This window comes from Numida meleagris, chromosome 5 (genome assembly GCF_002078875.1).
Source record: "Numida meleagris isolate 19003 breed g44 Domestic line chromosome 5, NumMel1.0, whole genome shotgun sequence".
Classification (NCBI taxonomy): Eukaryota; Metazoa; Chordata; class Aves; order Galliformes; family Numididae; genus Numida; species Numida meleagris.
In genome coordinates, this window is record NC_034413.1 from 19416664 (window position 1) to 19442023 (window position 25360).

General features: G+C 43.1%; 1 protein-coding gene across 35 annotated transcripts in view; it reads right to left on the minus strand.

The window, feature by feature from the left end:
- SORBS1 (sorbin and SH3 domain containing 1) overlaps window positions 1-25360 on the minus strand; it is a 163132-nt gene that overhangs the window by 79155 nt on the left and 58617 nt on the right. For all 35 annotated transcript variants that reach the window (XM_021398263.1, XM_021398281.1, XM_021398280.1 and 32 more), the window contains one exon: window positions 6094-6204. The gene's annotated coding sequence lies outside the window, so the exon portion shown is untranslated. The remainder of the gene's footprint in view (window positions 1-6093; window positions 6205-25360) is intronic.

Consider the following 25360-nt stretch of genomic DNA (forward strand, 5'->3'; position numbering starts at 1 on the left):
GTTTCCTCTGAGTACTGGGATTTGACTCACAAAACAAAACTCAGCCAAAATAACATGCTGTTGCTAGAGTTACACCCAGCACCACGATTGAGAAAACTCACTCACCCAGGATCTTCGTCCTGCTGGGCTGGAGCTTCTGCTTTGTTACAAAACAGCCACCTCAGTTCTGGTTGAGATACTTCTACAGCACACTTCTACTCATAGATGAGCCTTAGCTTGCCACAAACCTCCCAGCACCCTGACCCTCTTGGATGTTTCAGACCTGAGCATGAACCCTGCAGTGCAGTCCTTCCCAGCTGAGAGCTATGAGAATCAGTGTCACTGCAGAGCACAGCACTGCAGCCAGCCCCTGCAGCTCGTCAGGCAGAGTAGTGCAACTGCGCAAGGACTCCGGAAGAACTTACAGCTGATCCATGTGGCATGAAAGGGCTCCGACTGTCACCAGAGACTGAGGAAGACTCCATGTAAAGGTGTATTCAAGCCTTTTAACAACTCTAGATAAGCATATAATCTTAGAGTAGGAGCAAGTCTGCAGGGCTAATTAAGGGCTAGCAAGAGATCCTTGTAACAATAAAGTATGTATTAATCCAGTGAAAGCATATAGCCTGTTAAGTGGAGAGAGAGAGAGAGAGAGAGAGAGAGAGAGAGAAGTACAGTACAAGACAAAATGCTAGATTTTTTTCTTAAACAGCTGAGAAAAGCAAATGCATGATTTGGCTTCCTTACTGAACTGAAGAACTATCCCAGTGTCCTTTCTGGCTGTTGGAAATAAGAGATCCACCACGGACTGTTGATCCATCATTTAAAGCAACCAAAATTACTACCTGGTAGGGTCAGAGTTGACCAAGATCTGAGGTCTGCAACATCTTCAGAGACTTCACACGGAGACATTGGTTTCCACTGAACTAAGAAGGCAGCAGGAGCTGGGAAGCACTGCCTCATGCTGACACAAGCTGTGAGCGATCAGATGTTCAGCAGCCTCCTGAGCAGCAGGTTCCCCCCAGATGCTAACTCATCTGAACTCTCAGGCATGAGCTGTTAACCCATCTACAGTTTCAGGCATAACAAGAAGTATAACCTTGCCCTACCTTGAACATTTGTTGAACCTCATCCAAGAAGTTTTGTAAGATTAAGGGCCTGCTAAATACAATACTCCAGGAGGAAAAACTTAGGACTGTCATGCTTATCCAAGTCCTAAGGAAATTAACAGTAGTTACACCATGCAATCAAGGAAATATGCATCCTCACCTGCACATCAGCAACTCCATCCCTTTGCACACAGCATTGCCACTTAGGCAAAACAGAAGTAAAACCTGCACAGTGTGATTTGTGGATTAGGTTCAGCAATCTCCTGCTGCACACAGTCTAGCAACTGCAGGATCTGCTCCACTAATACAGAAAACAATTGATGACAATTCTTAAAACAAGCTTAGCTAACACGTATCTGATCCTTACTGATCCAATCAGTCTGTCATTCAGTGAAAGGCACTGCTGGCTGTGAAAGTAACTGAATACAATTTAATCAATATTAAAAGCTTTGTAATGGCATTAGCTGTTTACCAGTGTTTGCCCAGCTGTTATCAACAGTTACCAACTTTTGTGCTGTAGAGGCTTGAATTAACCTTAAGGAACAATCAGGAGAAAATCATCTCCTACATGACATGCAAATAAGCTGTTTTTTGGTAAAATCCTCTCACTTTTTTTTTTGCAGGCTGAAAATGCTAAGGTATTTGGCAGTCTCTGGGTAAGCAGCCAAGTTTACTAGCTATTCCAACAACAGTGGCTTTAGAAGAGATAAGAGAGCAGTAAAGAAGTGAATTAGGAGAAGCAGCCACAAAGAAAATTCAGACTGTGCTGTCTATCCATCTCAGTATTTTCGGGCAATGCTCCGCACCCTTGCTAAAGACAAGCCAACACAGAACCAAAGAATCCTTAGAATTGGAAGGGACCTTTAAAGACCAGCTAGCCCAAACCCTCTGCACTGAACCGGGACATCCACAGCTCGATTAGACTGCTCACAGCCTGGTCCAGCCTGGCCTTCACTGTCTCCAGGGATGAGGCTTCCACTACATCTCTGAGCAACCTGTTCCAGTGTCTCACCACCCTCACTGCAAAAGACTTTTTCCTTATATCCAACCTAAATCTACCCTCTTTAAGCCTGAAACCATTTCCCCTTGTTCTATCACCACAGATCTTGCTAAAGAGTTTGTCCCCTTCTTTCTTGTGGCTTTCCTTTAGATACTGAAAGGATCTAATATCAAACCAGACTGCTCTCTGGTCCTCTGTCCTCCAGGAACACTGCTGTAAGCCAAGAGGTATCGTGTTTTCCAGTAGAGAAGTCTGTGCATTCACAGAAATAAAGTTCCAGCAGCTCTGCTTACAGCACTTACTTTATATGTAATTAATAAATATCCAGACCCAAAACACCAGGCAGAGGAGAAATGTGGATTTGACTAACTCAGCTAGCTGTCTGGAATTATTAACCAGATACATTTGTAACTATGAAAGATAATGAGAACGTAATCAGATCTCACAGCAAGTCATTGCCTTTGGGAGAGAAGAAGGGTTTAACAATCCCACCTCATCCATTCCTCTTCCACCAGCTCTGGCTGCCACAATGCTTTGAAGGCATCACTGAAGTTATATATGTCCTCTAAACGCAACACCTGAATATACGTACACTGCGAGGAAATTTGCTTAAACATCTCCAAGGAGACTAAGAGAAAAGCCAGTCTTTCCCCACATCCTCTCTACCACACCAATGTCTCTTGTCAGAGCAGAGAAACCGTAACTGGATGACTAAGGAATGATAATGGCTGCTTGTGGGTGCACTGCTGGGCTCTGATTAGATTCTTCTTGGCTTCTAAACAGATTAAAACAACAACAACAACAAAAAAAAACAGTGGTTGTTCAGAGAGGCAGGACTGGCCTGTTAGCATCAGTACAGGGCTCAGTCAAGACACTTCTGGGTCGTTGTCTTTCTCCAGGAAGTTCAGATACTTCACAAGCAGTAACTGGGAAAGAAGTAAACAAAGATCTTGTCCGTCAGGCCACGAGCTGCTCCCACGATCCCATATGTCAAAGTCTCTTAGCTCAAAAACCACAGCTCAACATGCTCTGGGGAACACTCACCTCTGGAGACCTGAGGGCGTTGAAGTTTTCATGTCTTACACTAACAACCCTGTAGCAAATAAGCAAGAGCTATAGATCTATGAGCAGATTGAGAAGAAATTAAGGAAAACATTTGAAACATGCTGTCCCTTCCAGCATCTCTGCCTCATCAACTCTCCATCTGTTCCCAAAAGTTCAACAGAAAAAATTAAAGCTCTGTTTTCCTGCTTTCTACAAACTCACTCTCACTGCTCTGGTTCTGGTGCAGTTTAAACCTGCACTGTTTAAACCTCTTTTATAGTCCACAATGGGCAACTGGTGTGACCAGCTGGCTAGAGTCAAAACAATGTTTTGTGCAACATCTACCTCTAGGAGACAGCCTGCTCTGTCTCCACGCAAAGCAGTGAAAGGACTAGGTGCACCTTACAGCAGCTCGCCTGAGTAACCTTCAGCTTTCACTTGAAGCAACGAATTAGAGAACTGGGAAGGCAGCAACTACTGACCCACCAGCCCTGGGAAACAGAGCCACCAGTGAGCACAGCAATCCTTTAGCAACCTCTACAGCAGATCTCTGTGTGCAGCAAGGGTAATTTCTCTCCTTTTAGAAAGGAATGAATGGATGAACCAGACAACCTTGGACTCAGCAGCATTTTCCATACCTTGGTCCTCCACCTAAGAAAGCAAAAGATACGGTCAGGATTTCCTCACTCTATTCTCTTAGACTTACTTTGCTTCCTGTTGCCCTGGCTAGATAAATACTTTCATACAATTGTGCTGAGGTAGAGATCTCTCACCCAGTAGCTTCCAATACCCTCACAAACTATTCACATCATTTATGTATTTTTTCCTCTCTCTGCCTTGTCAGGGCTGGAATTGTGTCTCAGCCAGATGTCTAAGCTAAAAGTCTCAACTGAACAGTTGATCTGCAGCGTACATTGCAGTTAAGTAGTAACATGGTGCTCTAATTAGATCCTAAAAAACAAATGCAACATAGTATGGTGTACAAGTACTCCTCTGCATTCCCGTAAGCTTTTGGCAAAAGGAAGAGTCAGAGTACAGAAAAGCAAGTATTTTCTCTCACATAAAAGGATAACAAAAAGAGCTATTAAAAGCTCCACCTAACCAGGAACTGAGGCTAGAGTAAACCATTCTCCCCTAAATCCCTGTGAGGGCTAACCAAGTCTTGGTACTGAATGCTGTTGTACTCATTGAAGCACAGGTGTGCCATGCCGTAAATATCCCTTGATGGCCATAAGATTGAGCAAGAGGGAGCGCTGTGGCTCCCAGGGACATCTGTGACAATCCAGGCTTCTTGGAGATGCTTTTTTTCCAGACAAATGCCTGACAGCATACTGCATCTTTCCATCTGGAGGAAAACTCACTACAGAGTTCCCTTCTCTTAAAGTAGAAACATTAAGGGGAGACAGTCTCCCTCCCTTTGGCAGCCAAAGGAGAGCATCAAATTCAGATTTGGTGTAAAATGGCTCAGATCTAGAAGAGCAACATATACTCTTGTTGCAAGTAATTGTGTCAGTTCAACAGCAGGGTGCTGCAATTTTGCTTTGAGGCAGTAGGAGGAAAACTACAGAAAACTCAGTTCAATACTTTCTAAAAGGTTCTCCAGCTTTCTCTTCAATAGCATAGGCTTTCATTTCTCAGAGAGCACTAGGTCTTAAAAGAAACAGTGCAGTCAGGCTGACAACAGCCTCTGCACTTTCAGTAGGGACTTACGCAAACTTCTCCCCTCTAACTGTAAGAGCTTTGTATAACTGCAGGAAAGAGATATGGGCAACACTTGAGACTCTGTGCCAGTCTGCACGCAACTACGGCAAGGAGAAAAGCATCAGGTACAGTGTTGTATGGGAAGGAATTGAGATACCATACAGATCTGAAATTTGAGAAGACTATAGCAGTCGTATAGACAGAAGAGGAGAGAGACAGAATAGAGTGTCCTCCAATACTCTTCGTCTTTTTAGAATAGAGAAAAGAAAACAGCCCGAAAGAATTGTATTTGCCACTTCTTGGATACCGGAGATTCAGTCTTCTGAAACCACTGCTTTGACCTTTGCCTTCCTGACCACAAACAGGATTCATATGAGAATAACCCAAGGGGGAAAAAAAAATGGTCTTATGCTTGACATGTGAGCTTCAGCCTTAACTGCATCTAGGACTTCAATACAGAGCTTTCAAAGACTGAGTTGCCTTAGCCTTGGGCAAGTCAAGTCTCTTCCAATCCTGCACATAATCTTAGACCAAATAGTACCAAACCATCTTTTCTAAGAAAAGCAAGAGCAGCTTCACCAGTATTTGTAGCTGTCCTGCCTGTAACAACCCCACATCTACCCCATTAGCCCCTGGGAGACCTCATCTTATGTCATCAATCCTATAATTTGCCCCATTACCTGATCCCAGCCCAACAGCTTGTGTCTGCTCCAAACCTACACAAAGTCAAGCCATGCATCTTGCTATCCCCTTAAGCCTAGCCCAATAGTCTCTTACATATCAAATAATGAATCCAGCCCACTACTGCCATAACACAAAGCTATCCTCTAATTCAATGCCTGGTAGCCATGACTAAGTCTAAAGCTTGCAAGCAAGCATTACTACTAAACCTGGATTCATAACCCATTCAAGGCCAATTGCTAAACTTTGGTCCTTACCCTAAGCCTTAACCCTCCGTGCTATTTCAAAATTTAACTTCTACCATATATTCCTGACATAGACTAAGGCACAAAATATTTACTGGTATCAACATCAAAACAAACAGCAAAGGACATCACAAATACAGATAGTAAATGAGAAACACATCTGAAGATTAGAAAAAGTAAATTAGAATGTTGTTGCCCAGCAAGGATCGCATGCATCCACGAGTCACCACAAAATAGCACTTGGAGCGTGATCCTCTTCCAAGCACTCGACATTCTGACTGCTCACGTAGGTCTCCCCATGTCATGCTCCTTCCCCTCCCTGCAGGTTGCTCACCAGAGTCAGCTGGCTGAACTCGTCAGGCCCAGCTGAAAAGTGCAGGATCCTCTGTCACAGACTTCCACTCCAGCGTTTCTTCACTTACAACTGTTCTGTCACAGCACATACCTACAAAAGGCAAATGGGGAGAAAACACTGTTAGTGCCACTGGTCCTGCTGTCCAACACAACTACAGAGAGTTCTGTACCAAAGCCATCAGCTGTTCATAGAAGTAGTGTTACATTTAGAAGAACTAATTCCCTTTGCTTACCGTGCAGGAAGCAGAGTTAGAACAAACAGTAAGCTGTGCAGATCCACATCATAAGCATCCCCTATGTAAGAACCAATCCTTTGGGTTGTCTCCAGAGAAGGCTGAACCACATCCGTTTTCCTGCCTTTCTGCTAGAGATCCCCCCACCCCAAGCAGCAAGGACAGCTGAATAACACAAATACTCACGCCTCCTCCCAACCTACAGCCTGTTTGCTAATGTAAATCGCTGCTGATTTCAGCTTAATTTAAAATACTGGTTTGCAAAATGCAGAGAAAGAAGTGAATGCACATCTTATTCAGCCATCCCTGATGCATGAATAGATTTGTCTGATACAAAGTCTAGGCTAAGAGCTAGGAGTAGTAACCACCACGAGATGGGAACTCCCTGCTGCCAGGAGTTTCCCTAAGAAACGCATCAGTTTCTCTTTGGACAAGTTCTTTGGTTACACTATACAGTTAGACAGCCACCGAGGCTGAATTGCAGAGGACAAACTCTCTGAGTGTTGATGGTTACCAAGCATGACTATTTAACTCCAGTATCAAATCTAAACAGTTAGATTTGACATTGATTCAATAGATGGCTGTACAGCATTACTGTTTCATTCAATAGCACTAACAGCAGCCTGGCTTTAGCAAGCTGTCTTTGTATGTCGATCGGTAAGGTTGATACCACTTAAATTTAATCATGTCATTTATCAGGCTAAGCTAGATGTCATTTGATGGGTTGAACTAGTCAGATAGCTTCCCTATGCTTCTTCTGCACTGAGCGGAAGAGGGGGTTCTCCGGAGGACAACGTGCCCTCCTGGCACTTGCCTGTATGCAGTAACATCAGAAAGACCCTGAGATCAGCTGGTCAAGTTACACACCTACGCTGGATGACTAACAAAGCCTAAATGTGCTTTATTCAGGCTCTGAGAAGAGTGGGGTCACATCTCTTCTGACAAGCAATATCAGTCCAGAACATTCAAGGGCCCAGTACAACACCAGTGGGGTAGCCAAAGAGCATCACAGGTTGGATGTGCTAATGAAATACAGGTGGTGGTAAACATGGCATGGAGAAAAGGTGACAATCAGGGATAAAAACTCTCAGAGAACAGAGACCATCTCAGAACATGCCCACAGAGCACCAATAATAGCAGGTTCCTTCTTGTTTTTTAAAGCCTCGAGTTTTCTTTCAGGACTCGATGATATCATGAACAATGAGCCTAAATGAACCAGAACAGATTTTTAGTAGAACTGGAATAGTCCTTGGAAGATGGAAGATGAAACTAATTAGTTTTCTGTCTAGTACAGTCTGGTAGTTTCCTCATTTTCAACAGGTAAAAAAGGAATAGGTGGAAGCACACAAATAGCCTCCTGTGTTAGACAGTACACACATGAAAGGATCATTTGCCAATTGTGGGAAGAAAAAATTTATTGAAAGCTGTCTGGAGCATGCACCAAGATGATGTTAAGATTCCAGCTGCAGGTCAAGCCCCGGTTTAGCAGCTGGACAAGAAGATGACACGTTGGCATTATCCGTGGTTTGCTTGCTCTCCCAATCTGACCTGTCCCTGAGAGACGGCAAAAGGCTGAAGCTGGTCACATTCACAGTTACCAAAAGCATCCCAAAGCAGAAAATGCATTGCTCATCACAAGGACTAACAGCTACATTGAGAGGGATAGGAGAGAATAAATGGATGAAAGCAGCTCCGGTGGTGACCTCCTCTGGAGAAGGCTGTTACCTGGACCCTGGCCAGGGAGCACAGAAGGATATGTGAAAACAGATGCAGATCATAGCTGGTTGTATCCCTGTCTAGAAGGGACAGCTAAACACTCAGACTTTCCTTTTGGAAATAAGTCCCCGGAGGACCATAAGAAACTACTTTTGGTGAAAAGCAATGTAGGAGTAACAAAAAGATTCAGCTTTGACAAACTTAACACCCATTACTGTTAGTGACAAAACTCCCCTTCCTGCCAGCAGCAGAAAAACGAAGGAATCTGACAGCGTCAGAGATGAAGAACATTGCCAAAAAGGTTTTCAACACTTAAATATTAATTTTATTAAAACAAGAACACAGCTGAAGTCTATCTGCTGTTAGAGCATGATTTCCTCTGTAACAGAAAAGGCCACTTGAAGGAGTTTGCAGGATGACAGTTGGACTAGATGATCCTAGTGGTCTTTTCCAGCCTTAACGCTCCTGTGATTCTGAGATGTTATTCCACTGAATAGTGCAGAAGGTACCTGGGCACATCCTGCACAACTGGGCAGCTCGCCAGGCCTTACCAGCCACAACCAGCAGCACACAGGAGCACATAACCACACCTGTGCTCCTGCTCTGGCACTCTGAATGGATGAGCTGTGTAATAAGTGAGTGCTGAAATCAAGCAAACTGAGGAGAGGAAAAGCTATAAATAAAAAAAATAATTAAGAATCCGACACAAATGGTAAGGTCTAAACATTCCTTGAGTTCCCCAGCATTCAGATCCTCTGTCCAATAAGGCACTGTTGCACAGGACAAGCTGCAGTTTGCATTGCTTTGATAGAACAAGCTTCAACCTCAGTCTGTCCTGGTACCCAGATCTGATGAAGGAGCATTTTAGAACGACGGGGAAGGGAATATTAGGAACAAGACTGGAAGTACAAAAATGTCAAGGTCCACATTTTTCCTGGTGTTTCTCAAGGCTGCTCTATTCATACTGAGTGCTGATACAATGCCTGACAATGCCACAGTAGCACACTACTACAAGCTATCCAGCTCTTTTACTCTTTCTCAGATCAACAGTCAGTTACCTGGCACTTCTTGAAAAGGCTGGACACAGGCCACGTACACTCAAACCACATCCCCATGGAGAAAGCAACACTGCCAAAAGCAAAAAGGAGAGGCGAGAAAAAGGAGAAAACTCTTTCTCACAGATAGTGGCCAAGCATGATCCAGCAAGACAAGTCTATGTGTACACTTGAGTGCCCAGGCAACACCTAACACATATAATGCAGGCATGGACACCTGCTCAGCACGCTGCTGCTCTTGCATTGATTTTGCACGCTTTACAGTGCAATCCCACCCAACAACCCAGCAGACATCACAGCTCCCATACCCCCATCGGCAGCAGTGGAAAACTGTCCAAATGATCTCATATATGAACACGATGGGACAGCAGCAGACACACACACAGCCTCCAGCTCAAGAACTGGAGGTGCCAAGCAAAAGAAACACAGGAGTTTCATATTGTTTTCAAGGTAAAAAGAGAAAGGACCTGACCCTGCTTGACTTCATCACATTGTTTGTACAGGGCCCTGTGCTTTGCGCGCTGAGCTGCAAAATCAAAGCAAGTACAATGGCACTGAAAACATAATCAAATACATCAGTGTGGGGCCAGCTTTGCTGTGGAAAAGCAAAGGGTTGGGAAGAAAAAACAAAAACACTGAACAATACTCAGATCTGAAGGTCAGTTCTGCAGCCGTTTAGAAGAAGAGCCTCTTAAAATTGTCAAGATTAGTAGGATAACAATATTAGTATTTAGCCATAGTCCACATAAGAATGGGGAGTCCATTTTCCAAGGAATCTAAATGGAAAAGATAGATGAAGGGGAAACACACATAGATGAGGAGTGATTTGACCCTGGATCACATAACACCAGGATCAGGGCCAGGAAGAAACCACGGTACTGACTCCTGGCACAATGCTCTTTTCACTAGTCCATATTTCTTCTAAGTCTCGAAGCAGACACCTATATTTATCTAGAGAAACTGAGGGTGTTGCCATTGCAAACCGCTTGTCACGGGCTCCAGCTGATGGGGCAATCAGAGTCTTTGAGTGGACTGTGCAAATGGGAAAGCTGTGAGCAAATCCAGCAAGAAGTATGAGCACGGTAGGGAGCATGAGGGTAATGTCTTCAACCAGAGCAACTGCTTCTTGTCCTTCGCTTCAGATATGGTGGTATTCTTCAACCCTGGAAGTCATAAGACTAATGGTTCAGATAAGAAAAGCTATCAATGGATCTTTTAAAAATGTCTTATCTGAACCATTCCATCCTGTGCATTCTAGTCTATTATCACACACAACACCACCATCCTTTGCTAGCGCAGCAAAGATGAGATTCTGGAAACACTTGAGCTCATTACAGTTAATAACAATATTGTGAATCAGTCTGTTATTGATAATAGTCAGTAACACAGAAGATGGCTAAACTTTTTGATTGTTTTCTCAATTTTACCAAACAAACCATTCATATGTGATGTATGTGGATTGCTTATGGACAGACAGCCAGTGTTCAGTCTGTGTCTGTGGACTGAACAACTCACAAAAACTGCTTTGGGCCAATGAGAAGAGTAAAGAGATCAGTGATACTACTAAGAGCCTGTGTGCAAGGCTAAACCCTGTAAAAGTATCCCACTGAATTCAACAAAAGAGGAACAAATGCATTCCCAGCTTGATCTCATTCTATAAAAGCTGTCTTAGCTTTTTTCCGATATAAGACTGAATTCCTCTAACTGATGGACCTTTCACCTTACTGAGTTTATATAAACCAGCAGCTTCGCTCACCCACTGCTCAACAAACATGACCTATATGGTATGTGATCTCTAGCAGAAATCCCTTACACGGGCTACTTGGGATTCAACTGTATTGAGAAAACACTGTCAGTGCACAACACATGAGCTCAAGACTTCTCAGAAGAAGCTCCTCTTGGTTGCTACTGAAATTCCTTTCCCAGGTTTGCTCAGTTCAACGCCTGACAGCTTTCTTTTGCTTGTCAAAGGGAGCCAGCAAAATCCACTTCAGCTCTTCCCCAGCAGTGCGGTCAGCACACACTTTCTGGTCAACAGTGTCAGCCCAGCACAAAAGGACCCTCCTCTGCTCAGGTGTGGCTGTCTTTCTGGTTGGGTAAACCAGCAGGCGAGCCTCGCAGAGAGAAACTGCTCAGAAGCAGCAAATATGTACCAGTAAGGCATCCAATAACTCCGCCTTCCCAACAAGAGGACGGGCATGCAGGAAGTCAGACGCAGACATGGTCAGCGGCAGCTTTCAGTCTAATGCAGAGTTTAAGAACATGTCTGCACACAAAGAGAGAAGAAAAGGGGATACCCATGGAGCAGACTCAGCACTGCTTTTCAAGGAAGTTCTAATGTGGTTTCCTGATCAATGAAAACAAGATAATTAACTCCTGCGCCTGCATCCTGGCTTCTTGCGTTTTCTGCATCCCCAGCAAAAAGCTGAGGACAGGAATGAACAGAAAAATCACACATTGCAAAATAAAGGAACAAAGTCACAGTATATCTTTACGATGGTCACGTAGAACCAAGGCTGTCTATCAGCACCGATCCACTCTCATGTTTAGTCCTCAGCAATGCACAGCTGCCTATTTCCATAATCCAGTGTTCTCTTTTGAAAGGGAAAGAGTGTCAGCACCATGCAGAGGGGAAACAAAGAACAATATTGTAGTGATGCCAGAGCTAAGGGCACATTCTCACTTTGTCTCCATTTTCCATTAACTGTCAGGTCCGCAGAGGTGACATGTGACTTACCACAGGGTAATACCATTTAGATACAGACATTACTCTTGCCTGACCCCAACCTGCATGAGATTAGAATCACTCCCTCCTACCCTCACCTTTTTCAGCACTTCTATATTTAACTGCAGATTAACTCATTTCCTCTTTCCACATGTGAGATTAGTGTCCCAAGTGCAGTCAGCTCAAGCAGAGCCTCAGTGCATCCCCATGTAAATCACCACTCATTACACGTACTAACGCATATCAAGGAGGAGAATGAGTCACTCTCTTCATACTCAAACTAAACACTTGCTTCTCAAGATGTAAAACTGGCGGGCAGCCCAGGCCCCAAAATAGTAGGAGATACCTCCAGTACTAATATTCCCCTGTCTGTTATATAAATATCTTAAAGACACAAGAAGTGCCACTATTTACCAAAGCGTCTGAATGAAATGTAGGTCAGTCACCAAAGGCAAAGGGTCAAACACATAGTGACTTGGCCTCTGGGCACAGCATTGATTGCACTTCTCTAGGAGGAAATAATTGTCCCTCATACCAGGGAGGGGAGGAAAAAAAAGAAAAAAAAACCAAAATCTCACTAAGGTCATGCTCACCACTCTTGGTTCAAAAAGGCTGTGAGCCATAACATTGCTGGGAGGGAGCAGCAGGGAATGGGGAAGAGAAAGAAGGCTGCAAAGACTTTCCCCACCATGTACATTACCACTCACAAAGGGCTGTGTACTAAGGATGAAAATGCGGGCAATTCTCCACTCACATCTACCCAGGATACCCAGGAGGATGTGCCATGAGGACAGAGGTATTTCTGTGTGTGGAAGGGTGGCAGCCACAGCTCCAGGGCGCGAGCACCCTGCTGTCTGGGGCTGCAACCAGCACCCTGCTGCCAGACAGCACTGTGCAAGACAGAATGCACATCCGTATCTAGCTGACCACCCTGCAAAATACTTGCGGCCCTAGGGCACGAGAACTTTGTCACTGCTTGAGACAGACATTAAGAGGCTGTAAATAAAGCTGGGACTTTAAATCCAGCCACGAGTTAACTTCATGGTGAATATAATTTTTCATAGCTAACAACGATGGCAATGAATTTTATCTCAACAAGCACAGAAAGGATGAAGCATACAAAACTCAGAATGGGACTAAGGTTTTTGGCCTTAGCTTTTACAGCAATAGTCCTTTAAAGTACAAGCACTTATTTTCCTCATCCCCATAATGGTAAAACCTCTCTTGTTCTAACACTTCAAGAGAAGAGGCCCCCTTATTTTAAGTGGCTGTAATAATAGGCTTCAGTATTTCTGCCAAGAACAACAGAAAATCAATGCGGACCGAGAGCAGGGAGACACGCAGGAGAGCTACTGGCATTCGCTTCAGTGCAACAGCTGGAATAAGTTGTCAATTCCTCTTACTGTATCTTCCAACTGTGCTGCCAGGTTAAGGGGGCTATTAAAGGAAAGAAAACGCTCACAACAAGCTTATGACACATCTCAGAAGGAATAGCATTCTCTCCATGATTCAAGAAACTATGGAATGACAAACAGATGGAAATAAGAAATAGAGCTGTGGAATGACACAGGAGGGCTCTGCTGTGCATTGCTAGAGCAATGGGGCATGGCAGGCAGATGTACAGTTGCCAGCACAGAATCTGTCAGATCTAATTCAGTGACTGCATTGCCTGCAAATGAAATCACAACATGCTAGACAGGCACAACTGTTATGATTTGGTGCTGCCGTGCATATACCAAGAGAAAGATGAACATGCCCTTTACTCTCTGTATTTTGGTGTGAAGTGGCTGAATTCTCCCAGGAAGACAAGGACCTCCTCTGCAGAGATCAATACCCACTATGGCGGCGATTCTCTTTCAGCTCCAGTATTCCCAGAGGGTTACAGACAGACTGCAACGATTTGCAGACATCCTTCTTTTCTTTAAGGGTAGACTGAAGGTGTCCTGAAATCATCTTTTTTTTTTTTCTGGCAGTATGAGGTTGCTGCATGAAATATATAGCAAACTGAGGACACATCTCTAAATCAATAGCATGCTTCCAGTGATTTGAGAGACTGAAATGATGAACAGATGGAAATGGGAAAAGGAACAGTGAATTGCACGGGGTCACTCAGAAAAGCTAGCATAAATACACTGTGCATGAGCTGTTTAACTGATAGGAAATGCTCTGCTGCTTCCTCTGTACATGAGTTCCACATTGTGATAAAATTGCAAGCATGTCTTATGGCAGCAAGTCTCACTCCTTGCTTCCATCTCACCTGGGCATGTGCTCACACGCTCTTACGCACCTGTGTTTGTATATTTACCTTTTTAGTTGCATTGAGACTTAATAAATAGGGTTATTTTTCTCTTTGTTGCTCTCCCAATTGAGAAATTAGACTCAGACCCCAAGAAACACAATCTATTCCTGGCAAAACAAATAAATGCTAAGAGTCTATATCAGGAGTACAGGGAACAAAAAATGCTTCCTGCTCTAAGGAACAAGTTCACGTTTCATATTTCTTTAAGCCTCATGTTGTTTTGATCTTTTTATACAGAATAGGAGAAAATTGATTGTAATCATTATGAGAAAAATTCTCAGGAGATTTCCTGCCAACTCTGCACCTTATGCTTGTACACTGCAAGCAACAAAGTGGCTGGCAAGGTTACACCAGGTGTGAGTGCAGTTACACTGACAGGGAGGCATCCCCAGAATGGGTGAGAACAACTCGTTAAGAAACACTTCCTGCTGAGAAGGCCTTTCAAGGAGTCTAAAAGCAGATTGCAGAGCAGCTCTCAGAAGATCACCGTTTGGCCAGAGCATGCTGAGCTGCAGCTCCAACATACTGCAGGGGATAATGAAGCGGTCTCAGCAATGCTGTGATTGCTGCTGCACTATGGAGCTCCCTGCTGCCCCACAGACATGCTTTAAGACGATTCCTGCTTGACTCAAGCACAAACAGTGAGAAATGGAAGATCAGACTCACTACAGCAAAGGCTGGAGTAGCTACAAGGAAGCTGCGGAAGAGCTGGGGACCGCATCCCTACCAGGGCTAGGATTCACAGCGCTCCAGGAGACAGCAGCAGAAAGGGCAGGCAGACTTTTGGAGCAGCCAGCCAGAAAATCTGACTCATTAACAAATGTATAATGAAATAATACTAAGGAACCTTGAAAGATTAGGCAGCTGAGTCAAATTAATGCTCAAGAGGCAAGTGTACATTGAAGGTATAGAGAAAGATTAGAGGAATATTTAGCTGGAAAAATATGAAAGCGAAGAAGAAAAGCTGATTGCAGGCTGCAAGTGAAGCAATGAATGAGTAGTTGTGAAGCAAGATTGGGATGTGCCAATTTATCCTGTTTCCTGTATCCTGCTACAAAAAGGCAGTAAATGTAACAGATATTCTTTTACATTAATAATAATAATAAAAAAGCAGCATATCACTCTGAGAAATTTATGACCACAGGGCAAGGAGGGAGTACTACAACTGTAATAGCTTTCAAAAAAGATTAGACAACTGTATTAACATAATACCTACAGCTGGGAAAGCTACTTGAAAAGTCACACAGATCATCAGCCCAATGGCATTGCTCTCTATTCCATTTGCAGTTTTTCATGTGCATCTCCAGGAAGGATCTGCCCTTTCCAAGTCTTAGCTGGAATCAAAAAGGCTGTAAAATTCCTGTTCAGCCCTTAAAGGGTTTTATGTGAGATGGATGCTCAGACCCTGTGGGAGCACTGATTTAAGTTCTCCTCAAAGATTCTGGATTGTGCCAGTAGAAGAGGAGAAAGCCTACAGTTCTGTCTGGTACAGCAACTGCTATTTCTACTCCTGCAATCTGGAAAGCTATCAAGCACTGCAGCAAGTTGCTTACTTCAAATCAACAAGCTTTCTCCCCCTAGAGCCTGCCCTAGCTATGACTCAATCTGCAGCTACAAATGAAGATGAGGACCAAGAAATTCCACCTTTGGTCTCTGTGCTCAGATCACCACAAAGTGCACAGCCTTCGATAGAGATTCATGTCTCAAAGTGACTTCAAAAGCCATCCTGTCTCCAGCAAAGCCCTAGTGCTAAAATACCAACCCAGATTTTTAACTTCCCCTGTTTCAATAACAGAAATAGTTCCGAAGAGTCACTGCAAAAATAGTGAAGTCTTCTCACATAGCTCTGACATTCAGACTTTAACCAAAGAAATCTCCTTGGGAATCTTTTAAGCTTGAATGTGTCCAGAACTGCCCAAAAGCAGTTATGGAGCTGCTCTAAACCTCTTCAAATCTCCCAGTCAAGAATGGGCACAGCACAAGGTGCCATCTCCCAGTATGATATGCTCCCCAGAACTGCACACCTAGAATGATAGTGTCAGTTCCTACACTGTGTGATGCTGTCATAAAGCCTCACCTGATGGAAACAAAAGATAGCATGCGAATCTCAGCTTTCAATTAAAATAAATAGGAAAAAAAAAACAACAGCTCTGCAGAACAGAAACAGTGAGTTACTGACATAGTGAAGATAAAGACTTGAAGAACCAGAATGGTTTAGAAACCAAGAGGTAAATAAAAGTCATTCTAACATGTATTCGTACATGACAAACAAAAACCCATTAAGTGAAATCCCTTAACCTGGGGCAAGGCTAAGCCACATGACGATTCAAGAACATCTGAAGGGGCAGTGCCACAGAGACAGCACACAACTTCACACCATCCTGCAGGCATTCTCTCTTGAGAAACGCAGATCCTTTTTTAACATAAAGACCTCTAATATCAAAGGACAAGGGAGGGGAGTGTCAAAACAAGAAGCTGAAATGCTGCCGACGAGAATGATTGTCAGAATACTTGGTGACATTTCTCAGAAGCCACTGGTTCCCTTTGATCGTTGCTCAAGTGTGCTGCCATGGCTGGGCTGGGCTAGGAACCCCTGCTGGGCTCCATCACTCCCTATGCAGAGGCCCAGAGCAGAAAGCGCCTCAAGTTGTGGCTGCTCCTGCCAGGCATCAGGCACGGCTTTACCAAAGGCAAACCTGAATGAAATCAGAAGTTTTCTTCAGTCTCTTGGCATGGAAGCCTAATGTCCAGTAACTGCATAAGCTCAAGAAAAGGGAGAGTTAACATTCACAGAGGAAGTTGTTTTCCCATCTGTCTTTCATGAGTGTATGACAGGAAGTTCTGTCTTCTGATGCCAGGAGAACGTGTCCTGCTTTGGCGTGACCTGAGAAACACGAGAAGAGTGTATCGAGCTCCATGAAAAAGCAGTGTGAGTCTGAGCAGTAGCTTCCTTTGGGTCCAACTCCTTTCACAGTTTACACTGCAGTGGGCACAACACAGAATTTGATCCCATCTCTCGGGGGTGGGTGTTCCTCCCTGTGAAGTCAGAGGACACTAAGAAGCTGCAAGTCAGATGTTAACTCAATACAAAAGGCCCAGTCATGACAACTCTTGTGTTTTGACTGTACTTTCTACGACAGCTGGGTTTTTCTGTAAAGTCTGAGCCTCTGGATCTCGTGCAGTAACCAGGAATTTTAGATTTCAGCTAAATAAAGTGTTCCAGGAGCATCACTCAACACAAGGCAGAGATGTGAGTGAGCCCTGAGCTAGCTGCTACCTAGCTGTGTTTGCCCTGTGCTCCAGGGTGAATACAGACTGCTTCAGGTCCCCAGGTGAGATCAATTAAATGTTCATGCAGGTATTTCTAATGTAAATATACATGAGGCCTAGGCAATGTTTACTTTTCACATTCCTAAAGACCTGCTTCCCTTTAGAGACCCTGTTTCTCACCTTTGAAGGTCCGGGTTGACAGCATCACCCCCCAGAGCTGACAATTACCTACACTTTGCAAAGGGAGCATTGTACTTCCACTGCAGAGGAGCACAGTAATGGCACCACGACCTGGCAGAGTACATGCAGCCATTCTTAAGCTGCTATTTATTTTTTGCTTTTGTTTGCCTTTTCAGCTTCTAATTTATAAAACAACATGAACACGCAATGACCTCAGCCCTCTTTGTGATACAGAGAATATGGCTGAAACTGAAAAATCAAAGAAAACATGATGTTGTAGAAAGATCCTGATACACTTTTTCAAAATTCATAACAAATTAACCATGGCAAAATCATTAGTCCACTGAAGATGTTTCTATTCACTGGGATTCTATGAAAATGCAGGGGCAGATACAGGGGCTAAATATCCCATGGAATGGGTGATGTAGTGGTAATCCAGTTAAGAATGGAGCACACCTGCTCAGGTTTTGCCAAACGTGTTATTGAATTTCTCTATCTACAGGAAGAATGCTATAATGACAACAATAATGCTTCCTCATCCTGCAGCACTATGCTAGTCCTGACACTTCAGGAGTGTCAACTGGAACAGTGAAAGAGTAGTACAACAGCATGATCTTTACACATCTTGATACCTCCTCCGAACAGTCACTCATTAGAATAGATGTTACCCATGAACCTGAATAAATGGATATTCCCTGTGTTTCCCATGAGATATTATTAAAGTAGTTACGTGAATCAGCCAAGCTCTGACCACTCTCTTCTTGTTTATGGCTTTGCATGAGATACAAACCATCAAGTGAAGTTGTTTTACAAACTCCCTAAGCATGCTAAACTTTCAGAACTAATCCTATAAACCATATTCTCTGGGCTTTCAGAGCTTCCCTAATATGGTCACTAAATATCTGAGAGATGAGGACACCTCACAAATACTCAAATGAACTATAAACTTTTCAGACTTATCATTAAAAAAAGTCAGAGACAAAAGATATGCCAGATTACAAATTGGAGCCAAGAGACAACTAAACCATGTACTTGACCAGAGCAGTAGAGATGTTTAGGACAGCTTAGACAAAATAGTCAAATATGGTTTCAGAATTTAAAAAGGAAGAAGGATATCATTGTAGAGCAGAGACAACTACCCAGTACTCTTGTGATTTGCAAAAAAAAAAAAAAGACAATGTTGTTCCATTTTAAAAACTAGAAAATCATTCAAAATCTGAGAAGTATATGTGAGCCTAACTTTTCTGGGATCAAACATTAAGATCAAACTCAGCTTGTTTCTTATTCAATTCTGTGTAAAATTTTACTACTCTTAATGATGTCTTTGCAAATGTTTATACATTTAATCCAAGTCAATATTTTCAGTCTGAGATAGTGCTGTCATTTATGAGACCATATCTTGGCTGGATGAATTCACTATCAATTCTATTACAGAGTTTGTACAGACCATCTTCCCCTTCTTCACAATTAAGGAAGGAATTTTATACCTAGCAACTAATTTGACTTCATGGAAATTCACAGGCTAGACCACATCAGTGCTGTGCAGAAATACTAGCAGAAATACTAACAGAAAAAGGATAAACTCTTCTCATTTCTTTCATCCATCCCTCTTCAATCTTACCTACACTGCTTTTCACATAGGGAATTAAGCAGACACTCTCCATATAAGCAGCTCCCTTATCATAGCCCAAGGGCTGATAAGCAGAGCCTGGCCACGCATTCAAGAGCGGAGAATGCTTTGGCCCAAGCAGACAATTTTCTCTGAATAGTAGGGGCTGACAGACCTTTTGAACGTGACTTCTTAAAACCAGCCTGTGATCCAGAAGACTTGAAACTCAACGGCTTTATATCTGGCCTATAATGTGATGAGAAATACCTTTTGCCTTCCATCCATTCAGATAATAGAGAGCTTGGCTTTACTATAACACACCTGGACTAGCTACAATTACACTGGGCCAAAACATTTTCAACAAGTTGTTCAAACGTTATTAGTTTGGTCCCAAAAAGAGCAAGGTACTCAATTGCCTTGGGGCTTACTAACGAAACAGATGTTCAAACACTAACAAAAAGACATGCGTTGTCCGTTAGCTGAACTGCCAGGGTCTTGGGAACTTGCACTGCATTGTACTTCTGTTCTCAGCAAGCATTTGCCGGCATCGTTCCACCGCATTTCCCTGTAATCAGAGCAAACAGAGCTGCTCCAGCATGAGAAGACTGGAATGAGTTAGGAAGATATTCCCATTCCAAAGATCAATGTCATCAGACAAGCAGCATTAGAGAGGAAGTTGTGACTCAAGTGCTAAAATCTACAGGGCTTGTAAGCAGTGAAGGTGACTGCTTAACTGCTACACATTCATTTGTAACGTGGGCTCATGGTTAACATATTTTAATTCTGAAACACTTTCAGAGCTCAGAAGAACTATTTCATTCTAAACTCTCCAAAGCTCACATACGGTATAGAAACTCCAAGCTATGTCATGCACCAAGAGAAGCTGAATATGCTTTCACAATAGTTACTAAATCTTTTCTCCCTCTTTCCCACATTTTATTGAGTCAGACACTTCTTGTTCTTTGTTGTTGTTGCTTGTTCCTGCCCCCTCTCCCCACCACCCCTTTCCAAAACAAGGCTCAACAAAACAGGCCAGAGGAGGCTTTTTAACAGTTTGAAGCAACAAGTACTAATTTGACCACCAAGGTACATTCATCTCATGGAAGTAATTGTATGAACATTCTCTGCCTATTTGAGACATCTCTTCATCTTAGTCTCCTCTATATTGGAAGAATTAATGAGCCAGGTCCACTGTTTTTCACAGCCCCCTTGAGGCAGCGCTTACCACACCTCTTTAACGTAATTGCAACATCAGCAAGCTTTCTATGTTCAAAACTCAAACCTACACACTCTAAGACAAAGCATCCTTCGATCTCCAGATAAGTACAGCTGCAGATCCCTAAGGCTTCATTGTAGCAAAACATTCAGGCATGTGTATGTAAATGATTTCAAGCCTCATGTCAAAGACAACAAAGAATAAGCTCCTCCTTTAACAGGAATAAGACTAGGACTCTGGAAAAGCAATGGAGTTGATGAAGGGAAAGTATATCTGCTAGAGATGCTGATATGAGGTATGATCCTTGACCAACTATATCAAGCTCGTGTCAGTGCAGTTACATCCGTGCACTGGGATCCTGCTGTTTCTTTTTAGAGAATGAGAAGTGAAGCGCCTGTAAGATGCAACTCATTCCTCAACTTACATTCACAGTGTACATATCTGTCAGTGTAACAGTTATACATTCTTCACATGGACCTGGCTTCTTGTACAAGTTAATCCCCTCTTGCTTTGTTATCAGAAAATTGTCATGTAGGAACAATGAAAGAGGAATGCTACATGCGTCTCAGTGAAGAGGTCAGTGACTAAACATGCTTTAATGCAGTTTAGACTACATATCTGAGAGTGAATTATCTCAGTGTTACAGGATGAGATCTTCCAGAGAAGACAGACTGATTTGCTGAGGTCACTGGAACACGCATTTCCCGGAAGGAGACAACTCTGAAATTCACTCCAGTAATTTCTGTGAACCAAATTTGGAAGTATACTGGCTTTTTTTATTTGCCTTGTCATTTGCATAAGGCATGGGAACATATTCAGCAAGCATAGGCCCAGATAAGTAAAAGGACAAATTCTAACTTACAGCTAAAACTAACAGATAAAAGTCCATATATAGATGATGATACAACAGATTTAATAGTGGTAACTAAATAGTGTCTGCAGTTAATTAACTTGCAATGTTTGAGATGTTTCCTGTAATACCTTTAAGGAAACAAGCCCAGAACATCTGACATTTTATCCTTATGCATAACTAAATTGTATCACAAATTAGAGCTCTTCCTACCAGGGGTAAAGTAGCAACAAGCCCTAGCTGTGCCAGGTAGCTCCAGTGGCTTCTGCCTTTGAACAAAACACTAAAGGGACTCTTCTGCAACAGAAGCCTGAACTCTCATCTACAGATGAACTTCATCTTTCCACCACATCACATACATGGGTTCTCTGGGCTCAGTGCAGAGGCGGGACTCTCATGGTCACAGGCTGGCCTCCAGCAGGCAAGAGAAAAGGCTTCTCCTTGGGGTCCTGCAGCTTTTCCAATCTCCACTTGCCATCCAGTCCCTGCACTTTGCTAGCCCCATGGTTCCTCCTGAGCACAGACTGAGTGGGATGTGTTTCACATCTTAGCTGAAGTAAATCACACACTTTGCATATTTGCCAAGCAACAGCCTTCCCCAGCCTTTTCTATAACTAGATGCCAAGTCATGCTGTTTTACTGACTCAACTGCTACGAATCAGAACAGCACTTTCTATTGCTCCAAGATCACGGTTAGGGGGGTTAGAGATTGTGGCTTCTATTCTGAAAGCACAAAGTCAAGGCATTTTTGGGCATCAGGGCCCCTAAAGCAGTATTGTCACACATCCTCCCCTGGAGTGCAAGTCATCGCTCCTGCTCCCGTGGAGAGGAAACTAAGGATGACTTCTGTGGGCCAGAGGTAGCCACATCTTGCAGAAAGTTGCCTTCCACCAGCACTCTTTAGGCAGGAGACAGAACAAGGCCATTGTTTACTGAACATGGTATGTTACAACACATCTTATAGCACACACGGTAACTGACCAGAGTTGCACAGAGGCAATGTTTGATTACTAATTGTTAGTGACAGGTGACAATGCTGTTAGCAATTAGTCTAAACTGCCATACAAATTGCTAGCAGGCATCTATTACCAGATATAGACCTGTTAGGAGAATCACTGTGAGAACAGACTGAGTGCACTGTTACCTCCAGGGCTGGCTGCCAGTTCCAAATGTCAGGGCTGTGCTACTTCGAGCCTCACAATCCTGTCCACCATACAAGCTACCTGACATCTTAATAGGTTTGCCAAAACAAGAGGGGTTAGCAATTCAAGTCCCTCTGTCTCTCTTGCATCAAGAAGTCATTTGTATTTTAAACATTGCTAACGGCACTTACTGACTACGCAGCAGGGCGATCAACACGTAGGAAAGCAGCCTTGCTTCTGTCAATGCCAGCACGATAAGTAAGGTGAAGAGGAAACAGAACAAAAATATTTAAGCCTTATTTAGTCTCAGCAAAACCTTGGGTAGTTCAACCTGATCAACTGCCAACCCACTGCATCTGGATTTGGTTTCTGATGAAAGCATCTACAGAAACAAAGTGATATAATCCAGCTCTAAATCATGAGCGAAGCTTAGAAATAGTCTGCCATGACAAATGGAAACTATGCTCTTACAAACACCAAGAACTTGCTCTGTGATGCAGTAAGAGAACTGCTATTCGTACAAAAGCCCTGGCATGTTCTTTATAATGAGAAGTGTGAGGCAAATGGCAATGCTGCATTTCCATCAGAAAAAACGTGATGCATTTCTATAGCATACGTCATCCAAACTTCAGAGCTATTCTAAGCTGACAAGTCCCTATTGCTGTGACTATGCAAGCATTGCTCCCACTCTGCTGATGCAGAAATTGAAGCACAGACAGGATGTAATTTTTCTCAAGTCCCCACGGAAGCCACAGGCTGCCAGATGAACTGAGTCCACAGTGCAATCAGTTGCCAATAGACTCCCAAAATGACAAAGGGAATCCTTCATAACAAAGCAAGCCCTTTCCTGGCTCAGTTGCGCTAAATAACCAATGTGATTTGGGGTTTCATGTCTACAATCCAAATGTTGTTAATTAATAAGCTAGCGAAGTGTTGAGACTCTTCAACAGATGCATTCCCCGAAAGTGTCCAGATAAGAGCATACACATCATAATGAAGAAGCTGGATGCCTCAGAACAGAACTGTTCTACGCGAAAACTACCCTCCTAGAATATGATCTTGAAACTGGTCCAGAAGTGAGCAGGAGTCTCCCCCAGCTGAGCCGCCCAGTGCCTTACAATCAGGAGTTCATCACACAAACACAAAGGCACCTTCTGTCCAAACCTGGGCTACCAAGAAATGGCTCAGGTCACATCTGAGGGAAGCAGCTCAGTAGATGGCAAAATGGAATCTGACATAATTTCTGCCCATGGTACATGAGGCCTGTGACTAAAGGAATTCAGTGTGTTTGGCAATCAAACTTTTTTTTTTTTTTAATCAATCCAAAAGGAGAAGACATGCACAGACAGTATCTTATTACAACTCTTTCCTCCCATCCCTGACAGGATGAAAACAAACAGAATGCCAGCCCCCGGGCCAAAACAAAACCTGGGTCTTTCTACACCATGTTTGCTAAGGAATCCCTTAAAGAAAACAAACAAAAAACCACCCTGCAGAACTAGGACTTATTCCTGCAGCTATTTAGCTCCATGCACATTGATCACTGTCACTAAACAGAATTATGTATTGCCATAACTTTTAAGCACGTAAACAACTGCAGATGTGGATGACTTCTGAGGCTGCAAACAACTTAGGGAAGTGCTCTCCTCTGCTAAACAGACTCAACTTCACACCTAACTTCCTTCAGATACTTCTGTTCTTTCCTAGGGCAGAGCTACACTCACACCGTGCTTTCATCTTCGCACTCACTCAGCTTTCATCTTCACGCAGATCTGCAGTTTTCCTTTTCAATCCACAAAGTATTTACAGAACACAAAGACCAGTATGTAAATCTGAAGAATTTTCCCCCTTGCTCAGTGTTAAGATACACAGGGGGGAGGGAAAAAAAAAAACAACAGAATAACAGTTAAAGCAACTTTTGTTCTAACATTGTCTTTCAGCAAAGATGTTATTTGCACAGCACCTTATGCAATGAGTTCAGCATCACCTATTTTAATGGCTGCTGTAACACATTTATTAAGTAGTTATACTAACATCACTAGGAGGGCGTTCTCTACAAAATTTTGGGACACTTCATTTACGAGATAGTTAAGAGTCACGTGTAATAAAGTAATGCAGTGACAGAATAATAAGGATCTCAGGCAAGCTTGTATCAGTTTTCTCAATTATGTGACACGTTCAGAGCAAAACTGCCCATTCCCAGTAAAGAACTTGCCACATGCTAAAAGCTGACATCCCGTTTGGCTCTAAGTAAACACCAAGCACAAGTACCTGAAACATTTGTAGCATGAAACTCTCAGCCTTCCAATTTTACAGAAATTTTTTAATCTAGCAAACTGCTGCAGGGGTAATTATCTCTTTGTGACCCTTTATTTTCTGTCTGTTTCCCATCAAGATCAGCTACTCTGTGTTCGCTAGCAGTGGGAATTTTCCCCCATTCCCAAAAAACGTTGCCCAAGTGTGATTTGCAAACCAGCATGTGCATACAGGAACTTCGTCAAGCATAATCCTCGCTTCCTCACTCAATTATAACAGTTAGCATTGCCATTGATTCTAAACATGGATATCTCCACAAGACAAACAGTAAGGACAGGGTCAATTTCAGGTAGGGAGAGTTAACCAAACATCAGGCATTTAGACCATTACCTCAGCAGTAGATGGTGAGTGATATTGGCTTCCAAAGGACACATCATCCTGTCCTAGAACAGGCACATAAGCTGGAATGAATTGCCACATGGCAGTGCTTTTGTTTCTCTACTAACTATGGAAAGAGCCTGGAACCTCATTTTTGAGAGATTTACCTCACCTTAGTAAGTACAGCAATAAGCCCTCTGTCACAGGCCCAGATGGTAAGAGCTGAAATGACAGCAGCCCCTCCTGTAGGGCTTCCCTCATCCCCTGCTACACATAGATGCTTAATCCTTTACGAAACAATTAGGAAGGGAAACAACT